The sequence below is a fragment of the Rhinoraja longicauda genome, chromosome 3, assembly GCF_053455715.1.
Source record: "Rhinoraja longicauda isolate Sanriku21f chromosome 3, sRhiLon1.1, whole genome shotgun sequence".
NCBI lineage: Eukaryota > Metazoa > Chordata > Chondrichthyes > Rajiformes > Arhynchobatidae > Rhinoraja > Rhinoraja longicauda.
Window position 1 is genome coordinate 1,692,929 of NC_135955.1, and position 12,816 is coordinate 1,705,744.

A 12,816-nucleotide genomic window follows, 5' to 3' on the forward strand; every position below is an offset into this window, starting at 1 on the left:
TCAGTATAGGAGTAAAGAGGTTCTTCTGCAGTTGTGTAGGGCCCTGGTAAGACCACATCTGGAGTATTGTGTACAGTTTTGGTCTCCTAATTTGAGGAAGGACATCCCTGTAATTGAGGCAGTGCAGCATGTTCAAGAGATTGATCTCTGGGATGGCGGGACTATCATATGAGGAAAGAATGAAAAGACTAGGCTTGTATTCACTGGAGTTTAGAAGGATGAGAGGGGATCTTTTAGAAACATATAAAATTATAAAAGGACTGGACAAGCTAGATGCAGGAAAAATGTTCCCAATGTTGGAGTCCAGAACCAGGGGCCACAGTCTAAGAATAAAGGGGAGGCCATTTAAAACGGAGGTGTGAAGAAACTTTTTCACCCAGAGAGTTGTGAATTTGTGGAATTCTCTGCCACAGAGGGCAGTGGAGGCCAAATCACTGGATGGATTTAAGATACTCTAGGGGCTAATGGAATCAAGGGATATGGGGAGAAGGCAGGCACGGGTTATTGAGTGTGGATGATCAGCCAAGATCAAAATGAATGGCGGTGCTGGCTAGAAGGGCCGAATGGCCTCCTCCTGAATCTTTTTTCTACGTTTCTATGTTTCTATCTGCGCTCTCGGTGGGCCGAAGGGCCTGATTCCACGCTGTATCTCTAAACTAAACTAAAAACTAAGCAGTGAAAGTGCTAGTGTAAAGTGTAGTTCCATGAAAGTGGCATCACGGGTGGATTGGGTGGTAAAGAGGGTTTTTAGTGTATTGGCTTTCATCAGTCATAGGGAATGGGTATGGTGAATGTACAGTTTTTTTTTACCCAGGATAGTGGAATTAAGAACCTGAGCGCATAGGCCTAAGGTGAGAGGGGAAAGAATTAATAAGAATTTCTTCACACAAAGGGTGGTAGGTATGGAAAACAAACTGCCAGAGGAGATAGTTGAGGCGGGTACAATAACAGCATTGAAAAGAAACTTGGACAGGCACATGAATAGGAAAGGTTTAGTGGGATATGGGCCGTACCCAAGGAAATAGGACTAGCTTAGGTGAGGCACCTTGGTCAGCATGGACGAGTTTGATCAATGGGCCTGTTTTCTGTGATAACTCTTTACAAACGAGCACACACTTTATGCAGGTATGCCAAATAAGACAATCCACTGCTTGTTGTTTCCAATGGAGTGTGTCAATGTTGAAAGGCTTCATGAATACCGTACAAACATCTCTGAAACTTGTTCTGTCACCATCTGATCGTTTGCCCTCAGTCAGGATTCCACAAAGCAGCTGCCTTCTGACATCAGACCCTCTTGTGACATGTCCTGCTCCTCTAATCTGCGATTCCTTCAGTAATGTGTACATGTTTTTTAGTTTCAGAGGTATAGAGTGGAACAGGCTTTGGTCATCCTGCTATAGGAAAGATGTCATTAAGCTGGAAAGAGTGCAGAAAGGCTGGAAGATAATGTGGCTTACCTGCAGTCCGTTTGTCTTTTATGTGTTTTGTTGTTTTTTGTCTTGATTGTCGTGTTTAAATGTGATGTAGTTTATTGTGGTTGTGTACTATGTTGGGAGGGGACTGTAAAATTGTCTCTTCCGAACAGAGATGCAACCATTTTTCTGGGTGGTGTCTCCGTTCCCGCTGCGGCCCACCATCGGCCAAACACCTGGAGCAGGCGGCCTCCACCTGGGACCACCTGGGTCAGCCTGCCGCGGACCTTTTACCCTCCGGCGCGGCCTGAAATAGGCCGCGGGATTTTCTCTGCCCAGCGGGGGCTTCAATGTCAGGAGCCACGACCGCCCCGACGTGCAGCGGCAGCGTCTTCGCCCGCCCCGAATTGCGGGGCTTGGGTCGGCCCGCTGCGGACCTTTCACCGTCCGGCGCAGCCTGGAACATGGCAACTACAACAGCCTGACCGCGGGAGAAGACGGCAGGGGAAGAGAAAAGACATTCTGGCCTTCCATCACAGTGAGGAGGGGACTGGAGGAGACTCACTGTGATGGATGTTTCTTTTTTTTTTTTTGTGTTGGTTTGTGATTGTGTGTGAAATTGTTTATTTTTATTGCTCTATTGCTGGACTGTGGGTGAACTTTTATTTCACTGCACATCTTGTATGTGTACGTGACAAATAAACTTGACTTGACTATACAGCGAATGCAGCGCCTGAGACTCGGGTTCGATCCTGACTACGGGTGCTGTCTGTACGGAGTTTGTACGTTCTCCCCGTGACGTGCGTGGTGTTTTCTCTGAGACCTTCGGTTTCCTCCCACACGCCAAAGACGTACAGGTATGTAGGTTAATTGACTGGGTAATATGTAAAAATGGTCCCTAGTGTGTGTAGGATAGTGTTAATGTGTGGGGATCGCTGGGCGGCGCGGACTTGGTGGGCCGAAGGGCCTGTTTCCACACTGTATCTCTAAATCTAAAAATCTAAAAAAAAATCTATAGAGGGAGGTTATTCTTTGGAGCACAGGAGAGAACATCTTATAAAATTGTTTAAAGTCTTGACGGGAATAGATAAGGTGAATGCACAGTATTTTACCTAGGGTGGGGGAATCAAGAACAAGAGGACATAGGTTTAAAGTGAGAGGGGCAAGATTTGAAGATTACTGTCACCTGCTCCACGACCATTGCCTCCTTCAACAACCTGGGATTATCCCATCTGGAGCAAGTGACTTGTTAGTGTCACCACCTCCTCCTCCTCATCAGTTACCCCCACCCTCCCTCCCAGATCTGTATCCCTCCGCTTCTGGCACTTCCCATTTCTTGATAAGGGGTGATTCAATGCCCTCAGCCATGTTCCAGCTGTGCCTCTACCTTGATGCAGATCACTCCGTTATACCCTGATCTCCACACTCTGCTCATCCCATTTACAGGCCTTGATCCATTTTCCCTTAAAGCCTCTCTCCTTTTGTACTCAGTGCCTCTCCCAACTCACCACATTCAGATGGGTTTCCATTGAAGTCTCACCTTCCCCATACTCACTCCTTCCTTCACTCCCTCATCATACTCCACTCCTGGGTGATCCAGGGAGCACCAGAGTTCCTTTACTTTATCCTGGTGTGGGAATACTTCTCGTCTGTACATAAAACATCTCCCATTCTTCAGTGACAGTGCCAGCTGCCACAACAGCAACACTTGTGATACATGAGGACTGGGGAGAGTGGTCCATATCCCAATTTTCTAACTCGAAGCACATTATCTATGCTTGCGTAAGGAAACAATTGAAAATTATTCTGTCCATTTATTTTTTCTCCACATACTGTAAAGTTTAGTAATCTCTAATTTTTATTTTTATCTTTTGTTCATGGTTTGAGAATTCACTGTGGGCAAATTTCTGTTTCCCAATCTGCTACAAAACAAGGGTCATCTGTATGTGGTTCTACTGTGTCCAGGCTGATCCCCTACGATCCATCGCGGCCAGACTCCCTCCTACGTACATCCTTTGTTCCTTGCCCATCCAATAATAACTTGTGTCCAGGTGTTCTCCAGCTGACAGGCTCTACTCATTCCCCTGAACCAGTTGCAGCAGTAGCCCACATTAATCATGGAAGTTCTCAATAGGTTCTCCACATCTTTGCAGTTCATTCTTGTATTACTCCAACCAATGTTGGGCAATTGAAATTCCAACATTATCACTCCACAGACCTGCCTCATTTCTATGGTATTTATTCACAAAATGCTGGGGTAACTCAGCAGGTCAGGCAGCATTTCAGGAGAGAAGGAATGGGTGACGTTTCGGGTCTGAAGAAGGGTCTCGACCCGAAACGTCACCCATTCCTTCTCTCCTGAGATGCTGCCTGACCTGCTGAGTTACCCCAGCATTTTGTGAATAAATACCTTTGATTTGTACCAGCATCTTTCTTTTACACTGTTATTTTCTTACACTGCCTCATTTCAGTAATCCTTGCAGATGTGCTACTCCATTCAGTCTATGAAATAGACCCAGTGATGAGATGGTATCCTTAATTCCAGCCCAATTGTGTTTGTGCATGGCCTCTGAAGGATATCCCCTCTCTTCAGTCTATAGTTGGCAAGAGGTGACGGTGTAGCTTTGATGCTGTCCTGTTTAGAGAGGGGAATGTTTAATCGATAGTCGAGAATGCCATTTTCCTCTGCCCCCATCTCCTGTTTTCCCTCCTTGCCATTTTTGACCACCATGTCTTAGAATATCAAGAGGTCAGTTCTACTGGGAATGAGCCATGTGACCATAGAGTCATAGAGTCATAGAGTCCTACAGCACAGAAAGAGGCCCTTCGGCCCATCGTGTCCATGCCGCCCGTTACCAAACACAGTCTAATTTTAATCCCATTTCCCCGCATTTGGACCGTAGCCCTGAATGTTGTAGCATTTCAAGTGCCCATCCAAATGCCTCTTAAACGTTGTGAGTGTTCCCGCCTCCACCACCACCCCAGGCAGTGAGTTCCAGACTCCAACCACCCTCTGGGTGAAAAAGTTCTTTCTCACATCCCCCCGAAACCTCCCTCCCCTTACCCTGTATCTATGCCCCCTCGTTGTTGAACCTTCCACCAGTGGAAGAAGTTCCCCGCCATCTACCTTATCTATGCCCCTCATGATCTTGTACACCTCGATCATGTGCCCTCTCAGCCTTCTCTGCTCCAGGGAAAACAACCCCAGTCTCTCTTCATAGCCGAGGCCCTTCATCCCTGGCAGCATCCTGGTGAATCTCCTCTGCACCCTCTCCAAAGCTATCACATCCTTTCTATAATGTGGTGACCAGAACTGTACACAATACTCCAGCTGTGGCCTCACCAGTGTTCTGTACAATTCCATCATTACCCCCCTACTTTTATATTCGATGCCCCGGCTAATGAAGGCCAGTAACCCATATGCCTTTTTAACCACCCTGTCCTGCTGCCTTCAAGGACTTGTGTACCTGTACTCCAAGGTCCCTCTGTACCCCTGTCTTCCCTAGGGTCCTTCCATTCATGGTGTACTCCCTCTCCAAGTTATTTCTGCCAAAGTGCATCACCTCGCACTTTTCAGGATTAAATTCCAGCACCACATCATAATCACACATGGCTCTTTGTACCTGCAGCTCACCAATCTTACTCACCACATTCTGTGTATATTGTGGACACCAGATTGTGTCTCTCAATTTGCTCATATCCAACAATTCCTTCTCTGTCATCATCCAACACTCACACCCTCTGTTCACCTTATTTATTTTTGCTGTTACTGCCTGGTATGCCCATACCCTGCTGATCTTGGTGCAACTGTCCTGACGTGGGCATTGTCCCAATCCTATTAACTTGTAACCCGTCCATCTCATGCAGGTTTCATCTGCTCTGAATCTGCATGTACCTGTATGCACCATGGATGTTACCAGTCTATCGCCACCTTCTCTTCACATTCTGTTCTCCCTGAAGCCTGGCCCTGCCAGCAGCCCAGAGATTGCCACCTGTCCACCTCTGGAAACATTGACAACATTGACAGACTTCCATTACTGCCTTCTCCACATTGGTACCCATGTATATCACTTGGTCTGGGTCCCACTTTCCTCTGCACCCTCTCACTCCCATCCTGAGAAACACTGGAGAGAAGCAACCAATCCCACAGTCTCTTTGACCCATCCACCCTGTCTCTCCCCCCTTCCCCTTTTTGTTCACTCACCCCTCTGTCCTTTTGCCAAACCCTTTCATTGCCTCCCCACCCTCTGCCTGACAATGACCCCAATGATCTATCTTTGTTTTTGACCTTGTGTTCATCTATTTTGTTTCAGTGATGGGTTTTCTTTCTTCTCTCTACAGGTGAATGACTGGACCGCCTCTGGATGTGAATATTCATGGTGGACCATCCATGGCTGGTGGTAACTGTCTCTTTACTCAGATGGGTTCTAGTGAGAGATGGGAGTTGTCAGGGAGAGCTGATGGGTCTCCAGTGGTAGTGTTGGGTTGTGGTGCTGGGCTGTGGTCTCCACTGAGCCTGGGCACCAGCACCAGAACAACAGCTGCACGGCTGCATTCTGAGCAAAGGTCCTCGGTTTCACCTCAAATGGCCGCCCCCCAATCTGAAACCATGTCCCCACTTCTGAATTCCCTCATCAAGGGAAACATCCTCTCGGCACAACCCTGTCAGTCCCCCTCACAATTTAGGTTTGCAGTGATATGTGGTCGGATGCAAGCCTGGGCGATGTCATATGAAGGACAGGCTGTTGCCCATGCAGCACGTCCCCCCTCTCCACATCGCTGATCGATCCAAAGGAAAACCGTTACAGTTTGGCACCAACGCCGTTGCAGGAGCTGCCAGAACGAGGTTGTAGACAAGGACCAACTGCCTTAGGGACTCCGACTCCGGATTTTCTTGAAGTTTACTCCTGGAGCCTTTTCCATGACTGGATATGGCCACAAGGCAGTGGAGGTTTTAGATCAGAGTTTTCCTCTCCTAGATGGACAGCCTTCCCAGGCTGTCGAGCCTCATCTGCCCGAGACTCGTGGGGGTGGGAGCATCTACCTTCCTGTGCAGGTCTATGACACCTGCCCACTGCCCACAATTTAGACAATTCAAGAAAATCACCTCTCATTCTAAAATCTCCAGTGAGCATCGGCCCAACCTGCTCAATCTCTCAAACATCACCCCATCCCAGGACTCAACTTTTCACCATTCACCCAACTGCTTCCATGGCAGCTACACCTCTCTTTAAATAAAGGGAGCAAGACCCTGTCGTGATGGACCAAGACTAAAGGTCTGCAGAGACCAAGCCAGATCTCTGTTGGAATAATATACACAAGACCTGAGTGACAATTAACTTTGTGCACAATAACTTATCAAGCCAGAGACTGTTCTGCAGACTCAAAGCATGCAGCCTTTTAATAAACAGAACTGTCCCGGCAGACCCATTGTTTCTGCCTGTTCATGTCCCACCGAACTTATTTCCACCTATTTCGACTCCATCCTATCTCCCCGGTCAAATCCCTCCCCACCTATGTCTAAGACACCTCACATGCTCTCCGTCTCCTCGATAACTTCTGGTTCCCAGGCCCCCACTCCCTCATCTTTACCATGGATGTCCAGTCACTCTACACTTTCATCCCCCACAAGGATGGTCTTGAAGCCCTCCGTTTCTTCCTCGACCGTAGAACCAGCCAATCCCCATCTACTAACACTCTCCTCCGCCTAGCAGAGCTAGTTTTTACCCTCAACAACTTCTCCTTTGACTCCTCCCACTTCCTCCAAACCAGAGGCGTAGCTATGGGCACTCGCATGGGCCCTAGCTATGCCTGCCTCTTTGTCGGGTACGTCGAACAATCCCTGTTCCAGACATACACTGGCCCCATCCCCGAACTCTACCTCCGCTACATCGACGACTGCATTGGTGCTACCTCTTGCACCCATGCAGAACTCACTGACTTCATACATTTCACGACCAATTTCAATCCTGCTCTTAAATATACTTGAACCATCTCTGACATCTCCCTACCGTTTCTGGACCTCACCATCTCCATCACAGGAGACAGATTAGTGACTGACATCTACTATAAACCCACTGACTCCCACAGCTATCTGGACTACACTTCTTCCCACCCGGTCCCCTGCAAAAAGTCTATCCCCTACTCCCAATTCCTCCGTCTACGCCACATCTGCGCCCGGGACGAGGTGTTTCACACTAGGGCATCAGAGTTGTCCTCGTTCTTCAGTAAACGGGGCTTCCCCTCTTCCATTATAGATGAGGCTCTCACTAGGGCCTCCTCTATATCCCACAGCTCCGCTCTTACTCCCCCTCCCCCCATTCGTAACAAGGACAGAATCCCCCTCATTCTCACCTTCCACTCCACCAGCCAGCGTATCCAACAAATTATCCGCCAACATTTCCATCACCTACAACGGGACCCCACCACTGGCCACATCTTCCCATCCCCTCCCCTCTCTGCGTTCTGCAGAGACCGTTCCCTCCGTAACTCCCTGGTCCACTCGTCCCTTCCTACCCAAACAACCCCATCCCCAGGCACTTTCCCCTGCAACCACAGGAGATGCAACACCTGTCCCTTTATCTTGCCCCTCAACTCCATCTAAGGACCCGAACAATCTTTCCAGGTGAGACAGAGGTTTACCTGCACCTCCTCCAACCTCATCTACTGTATCCGCTATTCTAGATGTCAATTTCTCTATATTGGCGAGACCAAAAGCAGGCTCGGCGATCGTTTCGCTCAACACCTTCGCTCAGTCCGCCTTAACCAACCTGATCTCCCGGTGGCTGAGCACTTCAACTCCCCCTCCCACTCCCAGTCTGACCTTTCTATCATGGGCCTCCTCCAGTGCCATAGTGAGCCCCCACTGGAAATTGGAGGAACAGCACCTCATATTTCTCTTGGGCAGCTTGCAGCCCAACCATATGAACATTGACCTCCAACTTTAGATAATTCCTCTGTCTCTCTCTTTCCCCTCCTCCCCCCCCCCTTCCCAGTTCTCCCACTGTCTTCCTGTCTCCACCTATATCCTTTCTTTGTCCCACCCCCCTGACATCAGTCTGAAGAAGGGTCTCGACCCGAAACGTCACCCATTCCCTCTCTCCAAGATGCTGCCTGACCTGACTTACTCCAGCATTTTGTGATACCTTCGATTTGTACCAGCATCTGCAGTTATTTTCTTACACAGCCTTTTATCATATTTAATAGCAAGAAATGTGGAGTGGGTCACGTATATTTGTTAACACGGTTAATTATTGTGATCCAGTATTCTCCTCTTTCCCTTGTCAGCCTTACCATTAAAGATCAAATGTGCAACGTCAGTGTGACCAGACATGTTCAACCTATGAGACACTTCACTGAAATAAAGTTCTATTTCCACAGTACGAAGTGCTCATAACAAGACAGAGAGCAGTTCAGTTCTTCCCACAATTCCCACACCTCCTCACTATTACACTTCACACCCGGCAAACCCGGGACGGGGTACATTTGCTGTAGTTGCTCCAAGCTGCAGTGTGGGAGCACCGATTCTGCAACGCTGGAGTTACCACGGAGCCCCTGGTCTCTGGCACTGAGACAGAACAGGAAGTGTTGTCCCTGTGAAGAAATTGTCAGCAAAGTGCAGGAACTCTTCAGCTTGGAGGTAGTAACTCACCCCATCCATTTATCTTCCAGGCCCCCCCGGTGTAACAATGTGAATAAGGATACGTATGGCTACAATAAAATAAAGGTCAGTAGTACTTACGGTTCAAGACAATCGTGGGTTTTGGGTCTGGGGTGACACGCTGCTACACAGGCCTTTGGTCAATTTCTCTAGAGGGTGGGTGGGCTTTTCAAATCACACAGCAGCAGGAAGTGTCCTCAGGTCTGTTCTCTGGGTATTTTACATTGGCCTCAGCTGCAGTATTTGAGATTGTGTACATTAACACACAAACCCATTGAAAACCTTCAGTTTGTAACCCACTCCTAGTATCTGTTATTCAACATGTAAATGACTTCCTACAGACAATGAATGACTTCCCACTCTGTAACTCTGGTATCTGTTATTTCCCTACATAAACTATCCGAACTCCTGCCATAGATCCAAGCCTGTTACTCCCCCACAGATATCTGATATTAGAATCATGCAGCATGCAAAGAGACCTGTCAGCTTATCCCTGCCAATCAAGATGTCTACCAAAGCTAGTGAGCTTTGCCTGTTTGGCCCATATCCCTCTACACCCTTCCTATGCATAAACCTGTACAAATGTCTTTTAAACATTATAATTCTACCCATTGCTACCAATTTCTCTGGCCGCTTCTTCCTTATACCCAGCACCCTGTGTGTGAACCTTATCAGCACCTTATCTATGTTTCCCATGATTTTATAAACCTCCATAAGATCACCCCTCGGCCTCCTTCACTCCAGGGAAAACAGTCCCAGTCTGTTCAGTCTGATCAATCTGAAGAAGGTTCCCAACCCAAAAGGTCTCCTGTCCATTCCCTCTGCAGATGCTGCCTGAATCCAGCATCTTACTCCAGCACAGTTTTTGCTCAAGATTCCAGCGCCTGCAGTTTCTTGTGTCCCCAGCAGATCCAATGTCACCTAACGACTCAAGCCTTCCAATCTTGTAGTATTTCACCTGTGAATATTAGGGGGTTAGGCAGTATCTCTGGAGAGAAGGAATGGGTGACATTTCAGGTCGAGACCCTTCTTCAGTCTGAAGAAGTTTCGACCTGAAACGTCACTCATCCCTTCTCTCCAGAGATGCTGCCTGTTCCACTGCGTTACTCCAGCATTTTGTGTCTACCTTCGATTTAAACCAGCATCTGCAGTTCTTTCCTACACTATAGTAGGTTTAGGTTCGGCTTAAGTTTATTATTGTCACATGTGCCGAGATACACTGAACAGCTTTGTTTTGCATGCTTTCCAATCAGATCAAAAAATGCTATACATAAATACAATCAAGTCAAACTCGAGTGCAATAGAGAGAGCAAAGGGGAAGATACAGAGTGCAGAATATGGTTCTCAGCTTTGTAATGCATCAGTTCCAGAAACAAAGTCCAATGTCTGCAATGCAGTAAAGGTGAATTGGTTTAATACCCTAGCTAATGGAATACCCTAGTTCTGAAGCTTGTTAACAGAGGGGGAAAAGCTGTTCTGGAGTCTGGTGTTGCACGCTTTCAAGCGTCTGTACCTTCTGCTGGAAGGGAACAGGGAGCAGGATGACAAGGGTGTGACAAGTTAGTGATTATGTTGGCTGCTTTTCTTAGGCAGCATGAAGTGTACGTGGAGTCACTGGTTGGGTCGAAGTCTGGTCTGTAAAAAAAAAAGATACAAAGTGCTGGAGTAACTCAGCAGGTCAGGCAACATCTCTGAAGAATGTGGATCGGAGAAGTTTCAAGTCGGGCTACTTCAGACTGATTGTAAGAGGTGGGGGAAAGAAAGCTGGAAGAGAGGAGGTGATTACAAAATGTGGCAGGAAATAGGTCGACCAAGCAAGGAGGAAGTTTTAATGGGCAGATGGTGGGAACAAAGGCCAGACGTTAAAACAGACGGTGTGAGACAGGGAATGAAGAGTTGCAAATTGTGAAGCCATAGGAAGAGATGTAAGAGGGGGAAGGGAGAAATAGGTGTGTGCCAGGTAAGGCACAGGAAGGGGGGGGGGGGGTTAGAGGTTAAATGTTCATACTATTTTGTTAACTAGGTCAATGTTAAAAAAAAATTCTAGTGTGTGTAGGATAGTGTTAATGTGCAGGGATTGATCCCTGGGATGGTGGGACTGTCATAAGGAAAGATTGAAAAGAGTAGGCTTGTATGCACTGGTTTAGAAGGATGAGAGGGGATCTTATAGAAACATAAAATTATAAAAGGACCGGACAAGCTAGATGCAGGAAATTTTTTCCCAATATTGGGCGAGTCCAGAACAGTCTTAGAATAAAGGGGAGGTCATTTAAAACTGAGGTGAGAAGGAACTTTTTCACCAAGAGTTGTGAATTTGTGGAATTCTCTGCCACAGAGGGCAGTGGAAGCCAAATCATTGGATGGATTTAAGAGAGAGTTAGATAGAGTTATAGGGGCTAGTGGAATCAAGGGATATGGGGAGAAGGCAGGCACGGTTTACTGTTTGTGGATGATCAGGCATGATCACAATGAATGGTGGTGCTGGCTCGAAGGGCCGAATGGCCTCCTCCACCTATTTTCTATGTTTCTATGGATGGCTAATTGGCACAGACTCGGTGGGCCAAAGGGCCTGTTTCTGCGCTGTATCTCTAAACTAAACTAAACTAAAATAAATAGAGTACAATAAATTAATCTGAATGTTAATCTGAATTCTATTTTAAAAAGCTTGTATCCAGATTTGTTTTCATATCGCTGACCAACTTGATTGCAATCCAGATGCTATCTCTGTGTAGGGTATGTGATGTTCTCTTTCTTGTATTTTAAGTTTTTATTTCACTCTTATCCTGACACAAACTTAATTTGTTTATTTTCAGACTTTACGGAACAATTTGAACATATTTTGGCCAGATCTGTCTGGCCGTAAAACTCTTTGGTAATGGTTTGTACCTAAGGTGGATAAATCCCCAGGGGTTAACCAAATGTGAAAAGCTGGGTAGAAATTGTGGAGCCCTTGCACAGATATTACCATCATCTTTAGGCACAGGTGAAGTTCCAGTAGACTGGAGGGTGACTAATGCACAGTTATTTAAGGGCACCAAGGACAAGCCAGGGCACCACTGGTGAGTGAGCCTGCATCAGTAGTGGGTACGTAACTGCAGGTGATTCTGAGGGACATCATTTACCAGCAGTTGATAGATAAAGACTGATCAGGGATAATCATAGGAAATCATATCTCACAACGCAGAGGTGACCAAGAGGATTGATTGAGGTTAAAGATCGTTGTCTATGTGGACATTAGCTGGGCCATGACAAGTTCATAAGTGATTGGAGCAGAATTAGGCCATCCGGTCATTCCACAATAGTGACCCAGCATCGATCCCTGTGGCACACCACTGGTTTTGGATCTCCAATCTGAATAACAACTCTTTACTATACCCTCTGGCTCTTGCCATCAAACCAATTTTCTCATCAATTGGCTAGTTTGCCGTGGATCCCATGTGATCTAACCTTCCAGCCGAGCTTACAATGCGATACCTTGTCAAAGGCCTTGCTGAAATCAGCAGGCCACACTGCTCTCATCAATCCACTTCATTACCTCTTCAAAAAACTATCAAATTCATGAGGCATGATTTCGAACCAAGAGAGAGCTAGATAGAGCTCTTAAGGATAGCGGAGTCAAGAGGTATGGGGAGAAGGCAGGAATGGGGTACTGATTGAGAATGATCAGCCATGATCACATTGAATGGCGGTGCTGGCTCTAAGGGCCGTATGGCCTCCTCCTGCACCTATTGTCTATTGTCATTG